At 42.6% G+C, this 25,412-nt stretch overlaps 1 long non-coding RNA gene across 2 annotated transcripts in view; it reads left to right on the top strand.

Moving 5' to 3' along the window:
• The first annotated feature begins 2,160 nt into the window (after positions 1-2,160).
• The window catches only part of LOC133503508 (uncharacterized), a 46,366-nt gene continuing 23,114 nt past the window's right edge, over positions 2,161-25,412 (top strand). Inside the window, exons 1-3 of one of the 2 annotated variants that reach the window (XR_009795750.1) lie at positions 2,173-2,301; positions 8,450-8,662; positions 8,795-10,126. This is a non-coding gene — a long non-coding RNA (uncharacterized LOC133503508). Of the gene's footprint in view, positions 2,302-8,449; positions 8,663-8,794; positions 10,127-11,911; positions 12,093-25,412 lie in introns of those variants that run through there. The other variant, XR_009795751.1, reaches the window with a different exon arrangement.

Below are 25,412 nucleotides of genomic sequence, written 5' to 3'. Positions count from 1 at the left end.
CAAGAGACAGTATCTTTCCGGAGGTGTTTTGTAACCTGAGTTTTTCATTACTAGAGACGTTTGTAAGTAGAGGTACCACTGCATCAGAAAGATTGGTCCAAATAGTTGGGATTTTATGGATGTTCAGCGTTCCCTTTTCATACACTCACAATATAAAAATAGGCTGAAAGTCATTTAGTGTCACAAAAATGTCATAAATTGTCACAAAATATATGTACTTCAAGCTCTGAAAGTTAATATTTTGGATGCTATGGACATGAAGCATTTCCGTGCTGACCGTGACCCAGGAAGTTAGTGCAGAGCTTTGGGAAAGGTTCGGGAAAGGACGACCACTGCGTTTGAGAGAAAAGTGGACTTAGTTCACGATTAACTTATTAGTGAAATCAGTATCCTTTATCAAGCCTGTCGAGCAAAGGTTTCAAATGAATATCACAATATTTTCACATTTGGCCTGACTTAACCTCAATAAATGGACCGCATTGGGGGGAAAAAACAAATCTTCACGGCGCATTGAGATTTTTATCTGCGTCCCCGTGACTTTGAGTCCTTGATGAAGTCGACATTCATGTTTTTGGATGACGTTTCTTTTGGCCCGAGGTTTAAAGCCAAAGAACCTCTCGGACGTCCCGAGTCCACCTTCGACTTTTGTTTGCTCTTCAAAACAGAAACAATCGTCGGGAACAAGGAATTAAACAATGACATGACCTGATGAACGCGGGGCAGCTGTTGTTTACGCTTCAGTTTCGGAGGGAATTCGAACAGAATTAGACATTAAATTGACTTAATTCTTCCACGGTTAAACGTCTACGTGGCGTGGAGAGTGCCTAAGCGTCGACTTATTTTAATTATGCGCTTTGAGTCTATTTATGAAGTCTACTTATAAATCTTTGGAGGACACGCAGATGCTGCATACATCAAAATTCTTTCTTTTATATGAAAGAAAAGTAAGTACTTTTCCCTGCCTCACATTTAAAAGGCCAGAACTTATTGTAAATACCTTCACGCCGTTTTTATTTCAGTTTTTACATTTCCCATTTTATTCAAACGTGCTCGCATATTCTTTAGGTTATATATTCACAATAAAAACATCAAACTATCTGCAAATGGTCCAAAAATAAATTCCAATGTTATGCATGATGAAGTGCATTTGTGCACGTGCCTGCATAATAAACATCTGCAAAAGTCATAACGGTGCTGCACTTCAAGATCCTTAACTGTGAGAAAAAGAAAAGCAAAATATGAAGAAAAAATATATTGAAAAATATATTCGCAGGTGGCGGCACGGTGACGCAGATGTAGAGCGTTGGCTTCGCAGTCCCGGTGGCCAGGGTTCAAATCCAAGCCCCGCCTGTGTGGCTTTTGCATGCTCTCTCCGTGCCTGCATGGGTTTTCTCCGGGCACTCCGGTTTCCTCCCCCCTCCCAAAAACATGCAACATTAATTGGACACTCGAAATTGCCCCCCAGGAGTGATTGGGAGTGTGACTGTCTGTCTCCATGTGCCCTGTGATTGGCTGGCAACCAGTTCAGTTTGTCGCCCGCTTCCTGCCCTTTGACAGCGGGGAGAGGCTCCAGCACTCCCCACGACCCTCGTGAGGATAAGCGGCAAAGAAAATGGATGGATGGATATATAGCTACAGTACAGTACCGAGTTCTAGTTTGCCAAATAAAATAATCAGTCACCACAAAGACGACACTGCCATCTAGTGGAAACAACTCATTAATGCTGAAAACTATTATATATTATTATTACTTAAATGTGATGATAGATAGATAGATAGATAGATAGATAGATAGATAGATAGATAGATAGATAGATAGATAGATAGATAGATAGATAGATAGATAGATAGAGCATATTTTTACTTAAACATTCATGTTAAAATAAACAATAATTTTACTGATTAATAATATATTAATTTTACTTTTCAGTTATTGGTCATTCATATTTTGTTTGTGTAGGGTTTTTTTTTTTTTTTTTTGGGAGTGGGGGTGGAAATCTGTTCATATTACGATGTTCGCATTAACCGCCAATCTAAAACAAGGTATAACCGCTCATGACATTTAACTCCAGCTCACCAATCAAACAGCACGAGGTGGTCACATGACCAAACAAACGTCTTCTATTGGGCTTCGCCTGCAAAGGTGCCAGCCCAGTAATCAATGTGCTTACGTAGCAATGGCGCGCCACTGTGTTTAAATTTCAGGCAAAAAGCAGCAGTTTTCATGCATTTTATTCCTCTCACATTCTTCCCAAACCTCGGACAAAACGCCGAACTTCTAAATTGAAAACCCCGCTGCCGGTAAGTTTCAAATGTTTTTTTGGGTGTTTTGGCTGCGCATGTTAGAATCTGAACAAAATGTAGAGTCTTCTTCGTTTAGAGCAGTTAAGAGGGTTTCAGTGTCCCAAATTAAGTGTTACAAAATGCCCATATTAGCTGTATTTTTATTGTCAGAAGTGGCTGTAAACTGGTTTGCCTTACGGTAAATCGTGCATCTTTTACGACATGTTCGAATCTCGCTCACACCCGCACATCCACTTTTCATTTAGTTGTACAGTACTTTCCTTTTATTTGACATTCATTCTCTGACATAGAAGTTACTCACATTACTTCCTCCTACTCAAGTATTATTTAAGAGGACTACCTTGTATTTTTACTGGAGTCGTAGTACTTTCAAGTAACAGTAGTCTTGAGTAATTTATTTGGCTGTGGTACCCAGTTTTATATGTGTATATGGCGGCATGGTGAATCAGCTGGAAAGCGCACAGTTCTGAGGTCCTGGGTTCAAATCCCGGCCCCGCCTGTGTGGCATTTTGCATGTTCTCACAGTGTCTGCGTGGGTTTCGTCTGGGCTCTCCAGTTTCATCCCACATCCCAAAAACAAGCGACATTGATTGGACACTCTAAATTGCCCCAAGGTGTGATTGTGACTGCGACTGGTTGTTTGTCTCGGTGTGTGCCCTGCAATTGGCTGCCAACCAGTTCAGGGTGTACCCCACCTCCCTCCCCTTGACAGCTGGGATAGGCCCCAGCACTCCCCGTGACCCTCGTGAGGATAAAAGGTAAAGAAAATGGATGGATATACACACACACTGGTTTCCTCCTACATCCCAACAACATTCATTAATTGGAGACTCTCTAAATTGCTCATAGGTGTGATTGGAAGGGCAATTGGTTGTTTGGCTCTATGTGCCCTGTGATTGGCTGGCAACCAGTTCAGGGTGTACCCCGCCTTCTCCCCGAAGATAGCTCTCCCGCGACCCTTGTGAGCATAAGGTGCTCAGAAAATGGATGGTTCTATATACAGAACACAGATGTGCATGTGTGTGTGTGTGTGTATACATTTATGGTAGCCTCTGCCACTTGTCTATATGAAGAAATATGTGCATTTTTGTCATGCGCACATTTGCACGATTTAGGATTGTTTTTGCCTTTGGTGGAGTTTTGCAAGAAGCTGTTACCCGAGCGAAGCGACCAGAGAGTTAAGACAAAGGGGGTTTGTTTTAAAAATAGAAGCCCTCACGTGTGAACTGGCCTTCTTTTCTCGACACTTGCGCCGCCCACGCGCCCCCAGCATTTCCTGCGCTGGCGTCGCGGTCGTTTCCATTGTGGTTCCTCGGCCCATTGAGCAGGTGAGAATCTGCACGTGATCCCCTCTCGAAACCATCCCATGTGACAGTATTGTGTCGCAAATGCATCTGCTACAATAACCACATAGGACATCGAACTCAAATCTTTTTGGTTTGGTTGTTTTTAATTCTTTTTTTTTTTTTTTTTTTTTTCCTCCGTTTTCTGCATTGCTGTGGATTGTTGGACACAAGAGGGCGCTGTAAGCAAACAAAGCTTTTACCAGGCAAAGTGGGCTTCTCAGTCAAGTTCATTGACCGCGTGTTTTGTGTGCGTGTGCAGTTGTGATTGTTATTCTGCAGTCGCAGTTTTGCAGAGCCTTGCTGTTGTCATGCACCCCATTGGTCAGAAATATGGACGTGTTATAACTATATGTATAGTAGTTTGATTTATATATGCATCACGTACAGTAAAATCCAATGGACCGATCGCAGTTGTACCATTTCCACAGCACATATAATGGAATGGTTCTTCAGTACTGCAATGCTGTTCTGCTCAAACCCGGCACAGTGTTAACGGAACTTCATGTTTCATCTTTTACTAAAATTATCTTTTTTTTTTTTTTATAAACACATTAAATTGCAGATGGGTGGCTTGGCTAGTAAAGCGTTGGCCTCACAGTTCTGAGGTCCCGCGTTCAATCCCGGCTCCGCCTGTGTGGAGTTTACATGTCCTCCCCGTGCCTACGTTGGTTTCCTCCGGGCACTCCGGTTTCCTCCCACATCCCAAAAACATGCAACATTAATTGGACACTCTAAATCGCCCTGAGGTGTGATTGGGAGTGCAACTGTTTGTGCCCAGCAATTGGCTGCTCGTTGACAGCTGGGATAGGCTCCAGCACTCCCTGTGACCCTTGTGAGGATAAGCGGTGAAGAAAATGGATGAATTGCAGACTTCAAACGTATCTATCTACAAACAGGTTCACACAACCTGTAGACTGGAAGGAGGAAAACCTTTGGTTCTCCTGTCTGCCAATATGACGGAAACATTTACATTCTTTATGAATATTTACATAAAAAAATATTTTAGACTTGATATTTTCAAAGAAAATTAACAAAAATTGTAGTTATTTGGAAGAGCAGAAAAGAAAATTCATTATGTAATGATATATTTACAAGAAAAATAAAATAGATAGGAAATATAACGTCGGGCAAGAGGCGGGGTACACACTAAACTGGTTGTCAGTCAATTGCAGGGACATGGAAACAGACAATAGTCGCACTAACAATCACACCTACAGGCAATTTCCATCCATCCATATTCTTTTTCCGCTTATCCTCACAAGGGTCGCGGGGAGTGCTGGAGCGTGTCTCAGCTGTCAACGGGCAGGAGGCGGGGTAAGTCCTGAACTGGTTGTCAGTTAATTGCAGGGCACATGGAAACAACCAGCCGCACTCCCAATCACACCTTGGGGCAATTTCGCATGTCCAATTAATGTTGCATGTTTTTGGGATGTGGGAGGAAACTGGAGTGCCTGGAAGAAACCCACGCAGGCACGGGGAGAACATGCAAACTCCACATAGGCGGAGCCGGGGGTTTGAACCCCGGTCCTAAGAACTGTGAGGCCGACGGTCTAACCAGTCGCATCACCGTGCCACCAAAATATTGAAATTAGTTTTTAAAATTTAGAGATTTGAACTTTAAAAATGTGTGTTAAATTTTGATGTAACTTCCATTTTATAATTATACACGTTAACCTTTTTAAAATATTTCAATAGGTTGAAGCTGCGGATGTTTATACGTACTTGATAAAAAGTATGTTTTGTAATGATGATGATGAGTTAGTAGCTGTTACCCAAATCTAATAGTAATATAACCATATCTAGAGTGTACAGTACATGCTGACCTACATAATCTGTATTGCTTACAATATTTATTAGTGATGGGGTGAACCATCACGTTACCTCAGGAATACACAGATACAATAAGTGTATTGAAATGTTATGAATGCTATATAAACCGTGCAAGGGTACGTCTTTAAGAGGACCACATTGTTATTCTGCCTTTGTCCACAAGCGGACTGTGGAGGTGGACAGATTGTGGTTGTGGGGGAGGGAGAAGGTGTGTGTGTGTGTGTGTTTGTAGGAGTCTCCAAAGGCGAGGATGGAAAAGAACGAGGCAGTACCGAGACCACATCGGGCGTCCTCTGCATCCCGCGTGTTTTAAGGCCCCGGCTCAAGGAGTCAGACATTGATCCATTTGGTCAGTGTTTCTCTGGGAATGTTGTGTTGTGGGGGCGCTCCACACTGGAGTGCTACTAAGCCGCCCATTAAGAAGCCAATAATGTGTGTCATTGTGTGAGGAGTGCAGCTGCCGGTGCGGATCCCTCTCGCGTATCAGGCCGATAGGGTGTTAGGCCTAGATCAGACTAGAGGATTTTAGCGCTGATATTGGCCCGATTTTTAATATCGCAGCCGATTTCCCAGATCAGGCCTGACTTATTTTGTTGGCAACGACAAAACCTCTTGGCCCTTATGATATCCCTGTGATGCAAAAATGAAAAGACTAAGTACTATTGGCTCTAGTACTGTAGTATCCGTTGTAGTACCTCTGACAGTGGCTGTGTATGGTGAACAACCTTCCGTTCTCGCCGTTGTCAACATACAACAACTTTAGAGACTGATTCAACCAAATTCCGGCACGTTTACGTAAAAAATGTTATGCTAGCATTAGCTTGCTAGGCTACGCTTTGTTGCCTACTTGTAAGCTGTATCATATTAAAAGTATGTGAACATACCTCACGTACCGTAATTTCCGGCCTACGGAGCACACCTGATTATAAGCCTCACTCAGTACATTTTTAAAGGATTTGGTACATACATAAGCTGCATCTGTGTAAAAGCCGCAGGTGCCCACATTGAAACACAAGATATTTAAACAGAGAGTTTTCAAATTTTAATACCCTAGCTTAGCTTCACATACCAACCACACGGTAGTACGAACAGGCCTGGTGGGGAAACATAAATGAAAATACCGTTTAAAAAAAAAAAAAAAAAAAAACTACCACGGCAGCTACACAGTAGCAACACGGTAGCACAGCACTAACAGGGCCAGTTAAAAAAAAAAACATTAAGTCACTGAGATGCGGCAGCAGCACGCTACGGCGGCTGCGCTAACTGGGCCGGGTTAAATAAATAAATAAACATACTAGTAAAAATCACTAAGACACAGCAGCAACACGCTAGCGCAGCAATAACAAGACCGGTTAAAAAAAGAAAAACATACCGGGGAAAAGTCCCTTCCTCGGCACATATCCTCCTTGGCACTGGTCTCACGCTTACCTTTTCTGCTCGAGTGCCCCCTTGCGGCCCTTTAGAAAAAAATCCACAAATTAGCCGAATCACCGCCGAAGCCGCAGGGTTGAAAGCGTGTGAAAAAAGTCGCACCATGTAGGCCAAAAATGACGGTAATCCTTAAATGAACTTCGTCTTCCGTGTGCTGGCGTTGACCACCACTCGTCTCTCCCTGTTTTGTTCTTTTTTTTTTTTTTTTTTTTTCTTCTCCACGCAATAAATTGCTGCGGCGCAATGTTGTCGTCTCCATGATAATGTGTGTCCAATAGTGTTGACCAGTGTCACCTTTTTCGGTTCCACCTCTCTCACTGTGATTGATTTTGACAAGTTAAAACCCAGCGATCGTAAAAGACGGGATTTGGTGTTATCGGAACGTGCGTCATGCAGAGTTGCCACTGTTTGCCCAAGATGTGGTAATATTTTATGGCAGTAGCCTGCGATACTGTAATCGCAAAGACTAAATTTGTCTTGTGGTCTGATCCATGTATGACTTAGCGTTGTCATGTTTTCTTTTTAACTGTGAAACACAGCAAATCAATCAATACAGTCAGTATTTTAAAAAATGCGGCGCTACAAACCTCGGTCACTCTATGGTTTTACATTTGGCTGCGATTGAAGCTACCGTAATTCCTGGCCTACGGAGCGCACCTGGTTACAAGCCTCACAGAGTACATCTGGAACGGAAATACCATTTGGTACATACATATGCCGCAGCTGTGTAAAAGGTACAAGTGCCCACATTGAAACATGCATTTGAAATACGAGATATTTACAAAGAGTTTAACACTAGCACGGCGCTAATGCTAACAGGGCCAGTTGAAATAAAACTTTCTGATAAATATCACTGAGACATGCTAGTAAAACACCAGCAACATGCTAGTGCAGCGCTAGCGGGGCCGGTTGAAATAAAATTTACCGGTAAATATCACTGAGACACGCCAGTAACACAGCAGCAACACGCTAGCACAGTGCTAACGTTAGAGCGGCGCTAGTGCTAACAGGGCTGGTTAAAATAAAACTTACTGGTAAATATCACTGAGACAAAGCAGCAACACACTAGCACAGTGCTAGCGCAGCGCGAACAGGATCAGTAAAAGTCACTACCTCGGCACATATATTCCACCGGTCTCATCTCCTTTCCCGCTCGAGTTCGCCCTTGCGGCCGTTGGGGGGGAAAAATGCACAAATTAGCCTCACCACCGCATAAACCACAAGGTTGAAAGCATGTGAAAAAAGTCACGGCTTGTGGGCCGGAAAATACCGTGATTGGGATGAATGAAATCCGTTTGCAGTGATGGAGGCAAGAAAAGATCGAACACCTCGAACCAGAGACTTGGTGAGTCATTCCCGATTGATATATCAATGGGCAGTACTGTATACCAATGTCCGTCCATCCATCCATCCTCCCCACTTTATTAATTATTTTTAATATTCATTTAGTTGCTGTTTTTTAAAAATAAAGATTGTAATGTGAATGCCCTAAGGGGGAAAACCACAATGAATATGCAACTCGTGTCTATGGTTTCTAGTTCCAGAATCTGGATCAATTATTAACAATCAGGTGAGGCGCACATCTGCGGGCGTACCTAATTCAGTGCGCCGCGTGGGTCATCATCCGTTTGAGCTCGGCCTCCCGGCGCAAATGCCACACGTGGATGAGAGGATACATTGCGTGCGACATTTAAAAGGAGTCATTACCACGTGTCCATTGTCGGCATCGCCCCGTGTCCTATAATGAGAAGGTGCGCACTCGGGACGTCGGAAATAGAATGTACCGCGCTTAAACGCGACACCTCTCGTCTGGTGCTATTTGGACCCCGTCAGTCACTGTGATTCACCGTGTGTGTGCGTGTTTTCTCTGTTCTTCTGCACAGATGAGCTGAATGACCGGAGGGCGGTGGGTGAGAGGGGGCAACGGCAACGGGAACATTGCTCATGGGCATGTGTGACTGTGTTGTGTGGTCTGCGCCACGTGTATTAAGTGGCAGATTGGGCTAAGAGAGGAAGCGTCGGAATACTGACTCACGAAGAAGTGCCACATTTGGCACCTCACTTTTCGAAATAGACATATCGGGCCGCTACTTGAAAGAGGAAGGCAGAAATATCACATGAATTGCGGCGGCCAACTGGAGGTTTACGTCGCACCGTGTCCGACCGTGCTTGTGCGCGCGGGTTTGTTCTTGTTCAAGTTTGATCGCAATTTTGAGAAGTGTTTTCCTCCACTAAAGATAAAGAGAGCGCAGAAATTCAGTTTAGCCGGTTTGCATCCAAATTGAGATTTTATACAAAGAAAAAAGTAAATGAATCCGTTCTCTGGAGGAAGAAATGCTATTTTCAAATGTAATTCCACAGAAATTTTTAAAAATATAACCGCAATTTTTTTTCCCACATTATTTCACGTTATATAACATTTAAATTTCAGTGAATAATTGAATTGGTATGGTTTAGATTCTTTTAATTTTTGGATAGCTTGGTAGATTTTTTTTTCATATCGTTTGACCTTTTTTATCACATTTCAAAGAATAATGTAACCACAGCCTTAGTGCGGTAGATGTTTTATGTAATTTTATTTTGCATTACATTACCATAGATAGCACCGAACGCATGAAGGGCTACGTGACCTGTTTGTGGCAGCCTTCCAAAATATACTTATACTTTACAAGTATATCAATACTTTATTTACAACATTTAAAAATTGTCATTAATGTAAGCAAGTCAGATTTAAAAGCACGAGTAATCATCATAACAATTTGTTACCTGTGCTGTCTTTACAACATGCCTCACGGACCTCTTAAGTGGTAACCTCGTACAACCATGCGCCCCCACAGCAGCGTGTTGGTAACCCCTGCCGTGGATAATGGAACCACTGAGTTATACTACATTGCATATTATATTTAAATGCAAAAAGTAACCACTGTTTATTAATTTACCGTCATTTCCTAACCTAGCAACAACACGGTAGCACGAACACGGCCGGTTTAAAAAAAAAAAAAAAAAAAAAAAAAAACATACCTAAATCACTGAGACGTGGCAGCAACACGGTAGCGCGGTGCTAACGCTAGTGCAGCGCTAACAGGACTGGTCAAAAGAAAAAAATACCGGTAAAAGTCACTTCCTCGGCACATATATTCCACCGGTCTCACTCACTCTTACCTTCTTCATTCAAGTGGCCCATTTGCGGCTCTTAGAAGAAAAATGCACAAATTAGCCGCATCACCGCATAAGCCGCAGGGTTGAAAGTGTGTGTGTGGGGGGGGGGAAACACGTGGCTTATAGGGTGGAAATTTTGATATTTTTGTGTAACTTTTCAATAAACATAATGTCCTCTTGGAAAAGTACCCTATTTTTGGCCATCTGTTTGTTCCAACTATATCAAGGATCGACGATAAAATGCTACTTTACCATACAATCTACTATAAAGAGAGATTTTGTTAATACATTTTGTGAAATACAATACAAGACATTTTTTTATTAGAAAATTTTGATAATACTTGACTTTCCCTATTCCTGCTCCACAATAAAAGAAAAATGTTTTTTTTCTTTTAATGAAAAAAAAGCATCCTATCATAGTCATGCAGTAAGCAATGTCATTGTATATTTGAGTACAACGCTATCGCTGCCACACAACTATACCATCCTATGGCTTTCTTTCATCCATCCATCCATTTTCTTTTGCTGCTTATCCTCACGAGGGTCGTGGGGAGTGCTGGAGCCTATCCCAGCTGTCACCAGGCAGGAGCCAGGGTACACCCTGAATCGGTTGCCAACCAATCGCAGGCCACATAGAGACAGTCACTCTCACAATCACACCTAGGGGCAATTTAGAGTGTCCAATAAATGTTGCATGTTTTTGGGATGTGGGAGGAAATCGGAGTGCCTGGAGAAAACCCACGCAGGCTCGGGGGGAGAACATGCAAACGCCACACAGGCGGGGCCGGGATCGTACCCCGGTCCTCAGAACTGTGAGGCCAACGCTTTACCACCTGACCCACCGTGCCTTTCTTTCATTGTATTCAAATTTTGGAAATAATTTTACATTCTTGTGGTGTCCATTTTGATTTGTCACCAAATATGTTTTAATTATGAAATAAAGATCCACATGGTAACAGTTGAATGCATGCAAATGAGCCCCCTCCCCCACACACACACAGTAATTGTGTGACACAACACTTACAGTACATTGAGGTCACGGGTCAAATGTGCTCTTTTGCAGTTGTTGGGTCTCTTTGCAAGTTAATACCGCCCGCTGCCTTTTTGTTTAGCAAGGCAATACTTCATTTAAAGTGGTAGTCCTGCAATTCCAAGCGAGTTTTTGCCATCTCCCGGTGACCCCGTGGGTGTGTGGTGGGTAGTTTTGAGCCGCATTAGTAGCCAGAAGGCATTCAGGGAGAGACGTACAGGAAGGGGAAACGCACTTTACTGGTCGCCCACCACTTCCTGCGTCCATCCCACACTTGCAAGTCCACAGATCCCAGTTAAAAAAAAACAAAACAAAAAAAAAAAAAACGTGCGTGCTTACTCGCAACAAAACAATAACAAAAAAAAAAAAGTTAAACCAGAGCAAATGTTTCAAAGAGCGTTGGCAGTGTGACATTGTTGGTGCTGCCCACGTGCTGATTTTCTACTTCCCAAGTATGCAGTTACATGTCACAAGTCTTCAATGTGAACAACAACAAACAATACAGATCTCAAATCATCACATTCACGATGAGTCAAAAAATGAAATGAAACTATCCACTAATATAGTGTAACTAGCGAGTCATATAGCACCTGTGTGGCTCGCACGAGATGCGAACTTTGCAGTGTCAGTCCGTGGTGCTGACTAGTGACTTGCCATAATGAAAATTCTGATCAAAGTCCACAGTTCCAGAAGTTAAAAATATAAAATATGACGCACATGGACTTTTTAATCACTTGTATACAAATGATTGTGTGACTCGGGAGTGGCATTGATTTAGTGAAATTAAAAATTGTTTTGTTTGCTGATGTAGCTATGAAGGGGTGCCGGTGTCCGCACTTGCCGAGAGATCGTCAGCGGAGCGACATGGGAGAGGAGACAGACAAAAGCTGAGTGGAAGGAGCCCACTCACTGGTGGGATCCGGCTCACTGTTGCACAAACAACAAAATCCATCCAGCTGTTACGTTTACACTTACTGGTGAGCTGACAAAAGGTAACGCTGAAGGTGAGATGGGAACACTCATCAGTGAGATAGAGTTAATTGTCGTATACTGGCTTGTTGGCAAGATGACAATAGCCATCCCAATGAGGACATTTGCCGCAATGACTGCATACACTTGCTGGCAAGATGACTAGTGAAAATGTTGTGCTGTATAGTGCAAAATATGATATGATGTCCATCTATTTGTCTAAAAGGTGTACATTTACTGGCAATATCCAGGCCGCTGTTACGCACTCACCCACTCCAGTCAGGTATACACTCGCTGGTGAGATAACTAGACCCCTTAAATGAATAATGCGGGAGCTGTGAAATGCAAGTCAGGATGCGCACGTTTGCCTCCAAGTTCCAGGCCACTATTAGGCAATATGAATACAGCCTGGCTAATATCAACCGGGGTTCAATCCGGGCCCCGCCTGTTTGGAGTTTGCACGTTCTCCCCCCGAGCCTGCGTGGGTTTTCTCCGGGTACTCGGGTGTGACGGTCTGAGCGCTCCCCCCGTGCTGAAAAGTCTCCCTGTGATGAATGCGTATGCGTTACTAACAGGGGAACTCTGGACATGTAGGACGGACGCTTGCTGGGAAATGTTCCGGTCTCAATACACGCAAAGAGACCGTCACACCGGGTTTCCTCCCGCATCCTAAAAACATGCAACATTAATTGAATGCTCTAAATTGCCCCGAGGTGTGATTTGTGAGTGCTGCTGTTTGTCTCCATGTGCTCTGTGATTGACTGGCAATCAATTCAGGGTGTACCCTGCCTCCTGCCCGTTGGCAGGTGGGATAGGCTCCAGCGCTCCCAGTGACCCTCGTGAGGATAAGCGGCTAAGAAAATGGATGGATGGATGTAAATAATACCTTCTTGAAGGTTTATGGTTGAGGTTTTACTTGCAAGCTTAGGGAAAGATAGCAAGAATGCCGAAGCAGGATGCAGCCAGCAGAGGTCCTTCTCTCACCAAATGTGGCTTCCACATGCAGCCCTCATTGAAGTGGGAAACCTTTTCAGCTGAGGGGGGGAAACTATGCTTAACAAAACAATAGTAGTGGGGGTCGGGGGGGGGTGTAGCAGTCTTTCAACTCTTTAATATTTTGGTCACATTTGAATGCAACGTCGCAGCTATGCAGGGAGAGACTGACTCATAAGAGGGCCCCTTGATTTTCACACATAGTCTTGGTCTTGGAAGAGGTAACCGCCGCCCCCGCCCCCATCCCACCCCCTGCCCTTCAGGGTTTCCCACATCCCCACTGCACTTTCCACCCACTCACAGAGGAATGCACAAAGAGGGAAGAGTGTGGGAGGAGCAGGGGGGTCTGCGAGAGGCAGTGATGGGGGCACTAATGGAGAGGAGAGATGTCAAACACAGGGGTGTTACTGTTTTTTTTTTTTTTTTTTTTCTTTTTGGGAGGTGATCTTTTTAAAGTACATAGAAGTAGTCGACGTGGAATATTGTTATTAATGTCAATCACTTGTTAATGAGAACTCACTCTCTTGCCAAAAGTTTTAATTTTTTAAACACACTTCGGTCTCTCTCTTTTCGTGACTAGCGCAAATCTAGCACGGCTCTTGATGTGACGAGGAGGCGAGCCAGACCAGGTTTTGGTAATTTCGCGGCCCTCAACAGGCCCAGCTTGTCGCAAACCCCCCAAAATGGAGTCCATAATGTGACAAAATGTAAAAGGACGTCACGGGTTGTCATGTAACGCCGGCGTGGGGCGGTTGTGGGAGGGCACGCCGGCAGACTGCTGATGACAGATGCGCGTTGTGTGCTTTTAATCGAATGACGAAGGTGTGACCGTGTCTGACGTGATCGACTGCGTTCGTGCACGCGTGGCTGCGCCTCGTGTCAACACTGAAAAATTAACACCTGTTTGTGACGTTGCAAAAACTCACAACACCTTTTTGCACCTTTTTAAAATTTCCTTAAGGACTGAATGTGGGATTTTTCAATGCAACATTCCTGATAAATATTGAGACTCTTTCCGACAGAGGAGAAAAAAGTTCCACTTATGTTTTAAACATCTTGGGCCTTCATGCACTTATGGTAAAAGTTTGTTGAATTCTGGTTTTCTGTGGGCTATTTGGATGAAAACACAATTTATGCATTTGCATGTTGTAGCACACCTTTCATCACACATAATGTATTACTTGTAATAAAGCTATTTACCGTAATTTCCGGTCTATAAGCAGCGACTTTTTTTTTTTTTTTTTTTTTTCCACACGCTTTCAACCCAGGAACTTATGCAATGATGCGGTTAATTTGTGCATTTTTTTTCGGCTGCAAGGGGGCACTTGAGCGGAAAAGGCAAGAGTGAGACTGGTGGAATATATATGCCAAGGAAGTGACTTTTACCAGTAATTTTATTTATTTATTTTTGTCTGTTTTAACCGGCCCAAGTAGCGCTGCGCTAGCATGTCGCTGGTGTTACTGCCGTGTCTCAATGATTTTTACCGGTATGTTTTTTTTTTTTTTTTTTTTTTTTTTTTAACCGGCCCATTTAGCGCTGCGCTAGCGTGTTGCTGGTGTTACTGCCGCGTCTCAGTGATTTATTTTTTTTTTTCTTTTTTTAAAATATATAATGTATCTGTGTGTGTGTGTGTGTGTGTGTGTGTATATATATACACAGTATATTTATTATTATTTTTTTTTTTTTAACCAGCCCTGTTAGTGCTGTGCTGCCGCGGATGCTTTTTCCCAGCCCTGTTCGTGCTACCGTGTTGCTGCTATATTAAGCTATTAAAACTTTGAAAATTCTTTCTGTGTACCGTCTTTCTTTGAAAATATCTTGTGTTCCAATGTGGGCACTTGCGGCTTTTACACAGGGGCAGCTTATGTATGTACCAAACGGTATTTTCTTTACAAATGAACTCGGTGAGGGTTGTAATCAGGTGCGCTCTGTAGGTCGGAAATTACAGTATGTACTTGCACTATCTGTCCGTTCAGATACACACATAATGTAAACATAAACCTGTTCAACCCATGCATGATTTAAGTCAACAACCTTCATGTACTGTGTAGACTCTACTATAATATAGACACTGTATATATTCTGTCAGCACGGCACAAACACCTGCTTACATCATGTGACATTGGAAAAACCCAGAAGACCTTGTTGCAGTTTCGACATTTTTTTTTTTTAGGTTGCTTAGAGGATCGACTGTTGAATTCCGCAGCTAGTAGCGGAGTTTCTTATAGAATGTGAGCCCGTTTCCAATTTTCAATACAAATCCCCTGCCTGCCTTGTGACTGTATTTATTAAAAAAAAAAAAAAAAAAAGTGGGTGACATTTTGCTCGTATCATGTGTATATGGAAAAGTATCTGCGGCCAAATGCCACAGTGATCAAAGCCAAACATTGGAGGCTGCTGCACAGAAGCCCAGCCTAGACTCCCTTTTGTTCCCTTTATCTTCCCGGAAACCTTACTTACCTAGCCAGGCCTCATCAAAAGCTATTTTGGGCACCCGTGCTGATCACTGAATACCTTCCTGCTCTTTAAATATAAACCTTTTACAGGTCTTCGCGTTTGGGAATTAGACTGGCTGCTTGAATTTGAGTGTGTTCAAGGGCACAGTGCGGCATTGGAAGCTCTGTGGGTGGAACGCGAAGAAGAGATTTCATAAGAGGAGGCAGGTGGCAGTGACACGAGATATTAAAGCTGACGCTCGCTCCCGCCTTTTGGTGACTCCACATTTGGGACGGTGACCCATTGGGTAGCGCTGTGCTCCCATTCTTTCTTGTATGTCATTTATATTTCATGCAGAGCAGGGATTCAATTGTTAAATCTCGTATTACTTTAGTTCAGATTTTCAAATGGAGCATCGATCCAATCGTGAAACGTATGCATTGCATAGGAATTAATGCACGTTTTAAAATAATAGTCATTGTTCTCTTTTCTGGAGTAATTTCACAGCCTTGGGGGCAAGAGTGGCTTTGAACCCACTAGGTGGCATTGCGTTGCCCTTGTTTCCAATATACACTACAGCCTCTGTTCTCGACCACAATCCGTTCCAGAAGGCGGTTCGCCAAGTGATTTGTTCGAAAATTTGCCATTACAATAAATGGAAAAAGAAATGTGTTCCAAGTCTAAAAAATGTGGCTTTTTAAACCATTTTTTAAATCTTTTCCTGATAATAAACTGCATAGTAGAAATACATATATAGCTTAAATGCTTTATATCAGGGGTCACCAACGCAGTGCCCGTGGGCGGATGGTAGCCCGCGAGGACCTTATAAGGCGCCTGCAAGGTATGTTCTAAAAATTTCATGGGCCACAAATTGTTACTATTATTTGTGCTTTTAATTCTGAATCTGACTTGCTTATGTGAATTAAAAATTTAAAATACCTCTAATGTCATTTACTACAATAAATTAAAACAAAAATATTTTATGTACGTGTAATGAACTGAGTCTGAAATTTGCCGCAAACAGGTCATGTAGCCCTTCATATGATCGGTGCTCACGAAGTAGCCCTCAGCCTCAAAAAGGTTGGTGAGCCCTGCTTTATATAATAACATTATTTCAGAAAAATATTCATTTTTTTACTTGTAATGTATGCTTTAGTAGTCGAGTAGGCTTGGCTGGGAGTGCATTGCTGTATCTGTAGCAACTTGGCCCCAGCCTTGCACACTTTTTTTTTTTTTTTTTTTAAATTAACAAAAGTGTAGAATAACTTTAAAGAAGCAATAATGAGGGGGGGTTAAAAGCAAACTATACATAATATATACACATAATTTACATTCATTGCAGTGCAGCAATCCAGCCACATTCCTATTTATGTTGTTTTTACTTCATCTACTGAAATGATTTGGGTTTTTTTTATGGTGGGGGGAAACGTTTTAAATGGTTTATATCACAAAAACCTGGCACTGGAATAGAAGTGTAGATTTTTTTTAAACATACGCTAAATAGTTTATACAGCACCGATTTATTTGTGAAATGTATGCATATTTTCCATGTATCTAGGCTATCGTGCTGTTTTTTCCTCTTTGTTAGATGAATTTTAGTTTATTTATAGTGTGCTAATATTTCCATTACCCTATAAGGGGCCCAAATGATCATATGCTCCAAGAACTCTGCCTAGCAACAAGTGGCCTGGCAAACTCTGTTTATGGCTGACTCCATTAGGTTGACAGACATTTTTAAAATGTGATGTAAACTGAATGAAAAATGTCTTGAATGAATTATGAAGGATTTTCAGTAACTGACTCTTTTAAAATAAATGTAATTTGATCAAATATATAAATACATAACGTTCAATTCCAGTAGGATTTTGTAAAATAATGGAAAAGCTATAAAAATCATTGACCAATATTATGCATTTATTAATCTTAGTTTCATTTAATTTGCTGCGTCACCATTATTCCACAAGAATGACACTGCAATAGTAAGAAAAACAAGAACAAAACAGGGTGATGGGAGCGTTCGACCTTTATTTTCAAGACCCTCCGCGCAGGTCAGCCCCGCCGTCCTGATGCCTTTCAAGCCCGCAAAAGGCCACGAAAGGAAGGCCAAAGGTTCATCCGTGTGAGAGGTTATCACAGCAACACGACGTCCAAAGGTAAACTCCGCCGGCCGAGCAGGCAGAGCAAGCGGGGAGGGCAAACAGAAATGGAGTATTTGCCTTTTCACCAGCAAATCAATGGGCCCAGATGGCAGCTTGTTTCCTTGCTATTTACCCGGTGGCTCCATGACAAACGTCCCGGCGGCCTCGCCACGCCGGGCCCCTCCCTCGCTCGCAACTAGAGTGATAGTTTTGACCCACGTCGTGGAATTTGCGTGATTTACGTAGCAAAATTCTGTCCTTTGTGTCATACTCGTCGGCTCTCCAATAAACCAAATCGGGTGATTTCCACAGCTCATTTGAAACCATTTCCTGTCCTTGAAGAGCCGTTTGGAATTTGCTTGTGACATGTTTTATTTAGCCGTTTGCTTGAGTGAGTTATGTTATGAAATGGGAGGCGGCCAGAAAACACCTCTTCGTAATTAAAATGCTCAATAAGGGCTTGTCTTGAATTGCTGAGTTCGATCTGAGCGATGACGTGACAAAATCATGACATTTAGAACAATTCCAACTGTGTAAGTATTGGAACATGTACCCACGCTCTCTTTCAGTCTCTAATGTAAAACCATCTGCAACTATATGAATCATTCAAAACAACAACCGTGCGAGTCACGCGTGCAACATTGCCGCTAAACTTCAAGCAAGTGGGCCAAAAATATTTAATATGGCCATAATAATGGGCTACCTTTTGACCAGTTAATGTCAATAATGATCGAAATAAGTTGGGGCCTAGTCCCTCCATATTTGGGCCATAAAAGAAGAAATAAATTGTAGATTTCCAACTTTAAAACTGATTACTTTTTAATGAAAAGAAATTATTTATACTATTTCAAAATATAAAGTCTTTAGCCAGTATAGCGGCACAGTGCCTCAGCTGGAAAGCGTCAGCCTCACAGTTCTGAGGTCCCGAGTTCGATCCTGGACCTGCATGTGTGGAGTTTGCATGTTTTCTCCGGACACTCCGGTTTCCTCCCACATCCCCCCAAAAAACCATGCAACATTAATTGGACACGCTAAATTGCTCCTAGGTGTGATTGTGAGTGTGGCTGTTTGTCTCGATGTGCCCCGCGATTGGCTGGCATCCAGTTCAGGGTGTGCCCTGCCTCCTGCCCGTTGACAGCTGGGATAGGCTCCAGCACTCCCCATGACCCTTGTGAGGATAAGTGGCTAGGAAAATGGATGCATGGTCAAATGCAATACAACAGTTATTACTTAATCAAACAATTAGGGGGTAGGCTAGACTTGAAAATCTTGATTCTTGTTGTCACGATACATTTCGCCAACTTTCTGCGAAACTTTAGCACAGCACTTCTGCCTCGCAGTTCCGGGGTACGAGTCTCGGCACTGCCCCCCCATGCTTGCCTGCCTTTTCTCCGGATGCTCCGGCCTCCTCCCGCACGCAATGACCTGCGTGCATGCTAATAGTTTTGAGAAACTCAAAATTGTCTTGAGGTGTAAAATGTGAATTGCTGTTTGACTGTGTAAGATGCAGCGCGTGATTGGCTGCCGTCCAGTCCGGGGTGTACCCCGCCCCTCGCACAAAGTTATCTGAGAGAGGTTCTAGCTCACCAATATTGAGGGCAAACACTTAAAAAAATACAAGTACAGTACAAGCTGGCAGAAGGTACCAAAACCTATGCATCCGTATTTTGCGGCATATTTCTTTGGTGTTGTGCTGTGAGATTGTGAGAAGTACAGCATGTGCCTTGGCTCAATCCAGTTCTGGAAACGCTGTGGAAGAATGTACGTTTCCTTACAACCTCTGAATTTTCTCTCATGGTCATGTGCTATACAGGTGTCCTAATATAGTATATTTCCGTACAGTGTGTTCTGTCTTACTTGCGTGCTCATCTGCGACTGAAAAGTAGTCATTTTTTTTCCCCCATGAACAAAACTATAAAATGAGACAATGTGTGAGTATTTTTACAATCGAGGAGATTCCAGCTTGTTAGGGGAGTCTGGCGTGGAACCCTACTTCCCTATACTGCAGGCATACAATAGAAAGATTTTTTTTTATTTTTTGGCTCAGACAGTGGCACTTCCTCTCAAGTGAACTGAGAAAGAAGTCTTCATTTTTTTTTTCCTAGTTTTGCTACTGCTTCCCCCATTATCGGAAGGCTGTATAAGCCCAGTCGGGGGTGGGCCTGGAAAGTCGGCTTTGGAGCGAGCAGAAGGTCGAACAGGCGTGGAGCGTGCACGGTTCGGAGGTGTGGGTGGTTATTTTGCGGCGGCGGGATTGCTGTGGGCGTCGCAGGGCGGGGAGCAAAGAGCAGTTCCTGATTCCTCAACCTTGAGCTCACCACTTTTTTTTTTTTTTCTTTTTTCTGTCAACACTCCTACTGCTTCACCCCCCCCCCTTTTTTTCAACGCTTATTAAATACAGATCTTAACTACTGGCTAAGCCATCCCTTCTTTCTCCTCCCTCCACTATGTCAATCCAGCTGTGAACTCCTTGCTGGGAGGAGTCATCGGCACTGGGAAGAGGTGGGAGCGCGGCCACGGGATCTTTACTGGAAGTGAGGGCGCGTTTTTTTTTGCAAGAAAAGTGATTCACCGCGCATGCCACGGCGCTTCATTCCAGGAGCTGGCATGACAAGTGAACGCATCACTGGATCAATCTTACGGCGCCGCCCCCTCCCCATCCTGTGCGTGAGCTCCATTAAGTACTGAATATTAGCTTTATGTGCGCGCGGAACAATAGAAGATTACTGCTATCAAGCCAACTATTAATGTGTCATCCCATTTTTAATATGAAAGGCCAGTCAACAATGGTGCACACATTAATAAAGGCATTAAGGCGAGGAGAAAAGGGTGACACACAAACACACGCACGCACGGTGCGTGACAATGGAAACAATAACTTCCTGTAATAACAAGCCTTTATGGTGTTATTCTTTAACTGTGGCCTTGAGAGTTTAATGATTGATAAATTAATTAAGGGCACTGCACAACACAATACCCTGAAAAGTAGTACCACAAGGATGCAAGGCAACCATCTGCTCGACAACATAAGAATCGTTAATAAAATGGAATTTACCAACTGGTTCGCACATCCGCCTTAATGTTCAGATTGTGGTTGGTTAATATTCTACTTTCCTGCGTGGAGTTTACGTTTGCCGCGTGCTTGCTCGGGTTTTCCTCAAGTTACTCCGACCTCCTACAGACGTGATCAAAAACTGGCACGTTAGCTTATTTGAAGACTGAAGTCTGTGTTTTGTATAAATGTGAGCGATTGTTTGTATGTGGCAAATGTTTTCAGTACAATTTTAAACAGAATTATGTTTTTGTCATATTATACATTGCAGTGTTCCCACTAAGCTGAGCACCTGCTCACTTGCGCACATGAAAACTGATCCAGCGCAGTGAACCACAGCCTGACATTTTAAACATGGCAGCATGTGGTCTCGAACAAGCTTCTGCTAGGCCACACCATGCCACTCACTCGACTTCCTAGTTTACCTGACACCCCCCCACCCCGCTCTTAAAGGGGTACACTCATAATTACAAACACCTTCTACCACCAGTGGTTTAGTTAGCAAGACAGTCTGGGCAACGTAGAGCAAAGACGAGTTAGACATGCCGCTTATGTTTACTCTCGATAATAATGGGAAAAAGAAATGCTGTCGCTTTAATGAATGTCGGAGTATGTGAATAATTGAAGAAAAGGTGGTGAAACTGGATGAGATTTTCCTCTTTTTTGAGTGAGAAAGGTCTGGTCTGAAGCCAAAGTAGAAAGTACAGGATGAGATGGTATGGAATGTTAAAATTACACCTTGGCACAGCCTGATCGAGCATGAAAGCACAGACAATACAGTGCACAAAAAGCTAATTCTGTATTTTAACTATAGGAGGCAACTTAACATTAACCTTAAAACTGTTTGGGAGCATCATTCAGTTTTCAGCATCCATGGCTGAAGATATTCTGCAAGCAATAATTCAGTTTTACACCAAGAAAAACAAACGGGGATGTCATTGTGGGTTAAAAATGAATAAATGAAACAAAGTTGGATGCGACCTTTCAAATTTATAGTTCATAGTTGGCTTCGTTTGGTTAGCAATGTATTTTTTTGTTTGTTGACATTTTCTTTGTAAGTTTACAAAAACACAAAAGTGGTCTTAAAAATGTTCGGATAGGAATAGAATGCTGTAATCTGAATCTTTTAATGAGGCATTAAATGAGGGTATAATCCTCACTTTATTGTACACGTCATATTTAGTGTCTGTCAACAACTCGAGGTGGAGCTGATTAGCGAACTCGTTGAGGTATTTTGGGCATCTCATCTCAAATCTGCCATTTTACAGATGATGACCCACCCGTCCGCTGCCGTTGCCAGACTCAAAATGTCTGTCCAGTCAATCTCGAGTTTATCCCCAAATGATCACATCCAATAACAACAAATATGAACTTTATTCATACTTCAACACACCCAGCCAACATCCACAACACGTGTCCAAACCGTCGTGACACTTGTCTGAGTACGGCTAGTGGCGGCATTCATAGCAGTTGTGGGTTGACTCATCGTCCTTTTACAACGTCAATGTATATGTGAGGCGCTAATAATGCCAAGGTCGTAGGTTTGACCCCTCAACTCGTCATCAGTTGTGCAGACTTCCCGATTTTTGAGCTAATGAAGATTCTCCTAGCCTGCTGTACCAGATAGATATTTATGAAAATAATCTACTGCAAATGAGGTGAATAGCAATGTCACTTGCAAAATATGCATGTCTTTCACATATGCACAAGAGAAATAGAGACGTGCTTGATATGTTTTAGCCTGCAGCAATCTCATAATTACAACAATGTTCAACGTAATGGTGCGCTATAATTCTTATTTTTTTTTTTTGTCTGTTTGTTTGTATGATGGTCTGTTGGATACATGTCGTCACGTGAAAGCAGTCTCTCCCAAAAGAAGGCCAGGGATCGCTGTACTGAGGTGAAAAATGACCAATGACCTCATCAATTGACTTTAACTTGACTTTCATCACTTTATTTTCTACCACTATTTCTACCACAAAATATCATATCCCCCCAAGAAATATTTTAACCCTAACAGTCGGCCATTTGCACTTTATTCATATGACCCAGTTATAAAACATTATCCATCCTTACTTCCATTTTCTGAGCCTCTTTTTCACACTTTTTATTATGTTTTTATTTTTTAAATGAAAAAGGATGCGGTTTGCCTTTTGCCCATATGTGGGCACGAGGTATAATAACCATGTACAAAATAAATGGTATTGAACAGGGGTGTTAAACCCATTTTTGTCGTATTTTTTTAAAATTAATTTGTATTGTATTATTTTATTTATATATATAAAACAGGGGTGTTAAAACCATTTTTGTTGTGGGCCACGTGGTAGTCATATTTTTTTATTATTTTGCATTGTATTATTTATATATATATATATATATATATATATATATATATAGTATTTTTTTTTTACTTTGAACCCGTATAAATGTTGCTTCGCATCATATTATTACATATAAACACAAATTGATAGAAACCAATGATAAGAGTTTGTTCAAGTTATTGGTTGAAGATTTTTCGGAACCAAAATACTTCCAATATTTTAAGGGTTTTTTTTTACAAGTAACTTTCAATTATAGTTCAGATTTTAACAAAAATAATAGAAGTTCATATAGATGATTTGCTTCGGTGGGTCACATATATCGGCGTGCGGGGCCAAATCTGTCCCCCCAAGCCACTAGTTTGACATCTGTGGTACCGAAAACGTACGGAGTGATACGAAGTATACTGTGTATCACTTACAAACAGTATTATCTTTTGTCTGTGTATCTTTTTCTCATGAATTTTTAAAAGGGTTAGGGTTAGTTAAACACATAATTCAATCAATCTTGTTGACTCATCTGGATGGCGTGGGAGAGCGTTACACAACGCTGTACCTGCGCAGGACTGGGTTGGGCTCAGCAGGTAGATGCAATCACTTGCCACACTGCGTGACACAATGATGTGTGTGTGTGTGTGTGTGTGTGTGTGTGCGCGTGCGCGCCCAGCGGGACGTTTCACAATGCAAGCAGCAGACGCTGGTATTTGAATGCGTCGAGTGTCCTTTGGCGAAGCCACGCGCAGGTTGCGCGTGCGTGCGCCCTGGAAAGAGATGACCTTATGATAGAACAACTGACTGAAACACTCGACAGGTCGCTCACCAGACACATAAACACAAACGTGCTCTCTGCTTGTCCTTCTGGTATGATTGTGTCTTTGAGGCAAGTGTGGGGTGGGGTGGGGGGGGACCTTTTTCATATCAGGTGCCCACACGTCCTCAGAGGGTCACACTAAAGGAAGGGCTGGGGGGGGGAGGGGGGATATATAATGCAGCAAACCTGGTTACAATTTACCAATGTTTTGCCATGGTTTCTTTTCAAATCTAATATTTGTGTTCCTTTTTAATTTTTTATGTTTCAGTTTCATTTGATTTACTTTGACTTTCATACAAGCAGTTGTTAGGTTCTCTTTTAGCTTGTGAGTGAGTGAAGTATTAACTTGTGGAGCCTTATATTGCAATATATAATTGAATTTGATCCAATTCAGAATCCCCACTGAAGGATTGCTATCAGTATACTATCCATCCATCCATTTTCTTTGCCACCTATCCTCATGAGGTTTTCGGGTAGTGCTGGAGCCTATCCCAGCTGTCAACGGGCAGGAGGCGGCGTACGCCCTGAACTGGTTGCCAGTCAATCGCAGGGCACGTCGAAACGAACAACCGCACTCGCAATCAAACACCTAGAGTCTAATTTAGAGTGTTCAATTAAGGTCGCATGTTTTTGTGGCGTGGGAGGAAAGCAGAGTGCCCGTTAAAATCCACGCAGGCACGGGGAGAACATGCAAACTCCACACAGGCAGGGCCACGATCAAACCCTGGTCCTCAGAACTGTGAGGCCAAGCTTTACCAGCTGATCCACTGTGCCGCCATCACTATACTAATTTAAAACAAACAAAAAGTAAAGGGAAATTCAATTACATTTTATACATTCATTTATCAAAGTATTTTCTTGATAAAGTCTTCTGAAGTGCAATTGGCATGTAAATACATCTATTTATATTTAAAACGATGTTCATGTTTTCTGTTTAGTCGAGGGCAATAGAGACTTCACACCCAAATTCAAGCGCTCCTCCAACCTTGACATTTTAGAAATCACATTTTCATCCATCCATTTTCTTGCTGCTTATCCTCACAAGGGTCATGAGGAGTGCTGGAGCTTATCCCAGCTTTCAATTGGCAGAAGGCGGGGTAGACCCTGAACTGGTTGCCAGCCAATCGCAGGGCACGTCGAGACAAACAGCCGCACTCACAATCACACCTTGGGGCAATTTAGAGTGTTCAATTAATGTTTCATGTTTTTGGGATGTGGGAGGATAGCGGAATGTCCGGAGAAAACCCACACAGGCACGGGGAGATCATGCAAACTCCACACAGGTGGCTCCAGGATCGAACCCAGGACCTCAGAACTGTGAGGCCAACGCTTTCCAGCTGGATCTACCGTGCCGCCCACTACATTTTCATTCGTTGAATATTGTACTTCCCAAGCGACTGGTGCCATGAGGTTTTCATTCCTGCAACTAAATTTCTGTTAATTGCTTTCTGTTTCTGTTTTTTTAAGTGATTCAGCGGCAGCGGAGGGAAAAGAGTTAATGAACTTGCCTTGCGTGTTGTGGATGTATTTTTGCGCTCCTGGGTTTTGTGGTACAGAGGATGTCGAATGTAAACATATCCAGTCAGCGCTGGGG

The sequence above is a fragment of the Syngnathoides biaculeatus genome, chromosome 7 (genome assembly GCF_019802595.1).
Source record: "Syngnathoides biaculeatus isolate LvHL_M chromosome 7, ASM1980259v1, whole genome shotgun sequence".
In the NCBI taxonomy this organism is placed as follows: domain Eukaryota; kingdom Metazoa; phylum Chordata; class Actinopteri; order Syngnathiformes; family Syngnathidae; genus Syngnathoides; species Syngnathoides biaculeatus.
Note: the sequence above shows the minus strand (reverse complement) of the source record. Positions and strands in the feature narration are given on the sequence as shown.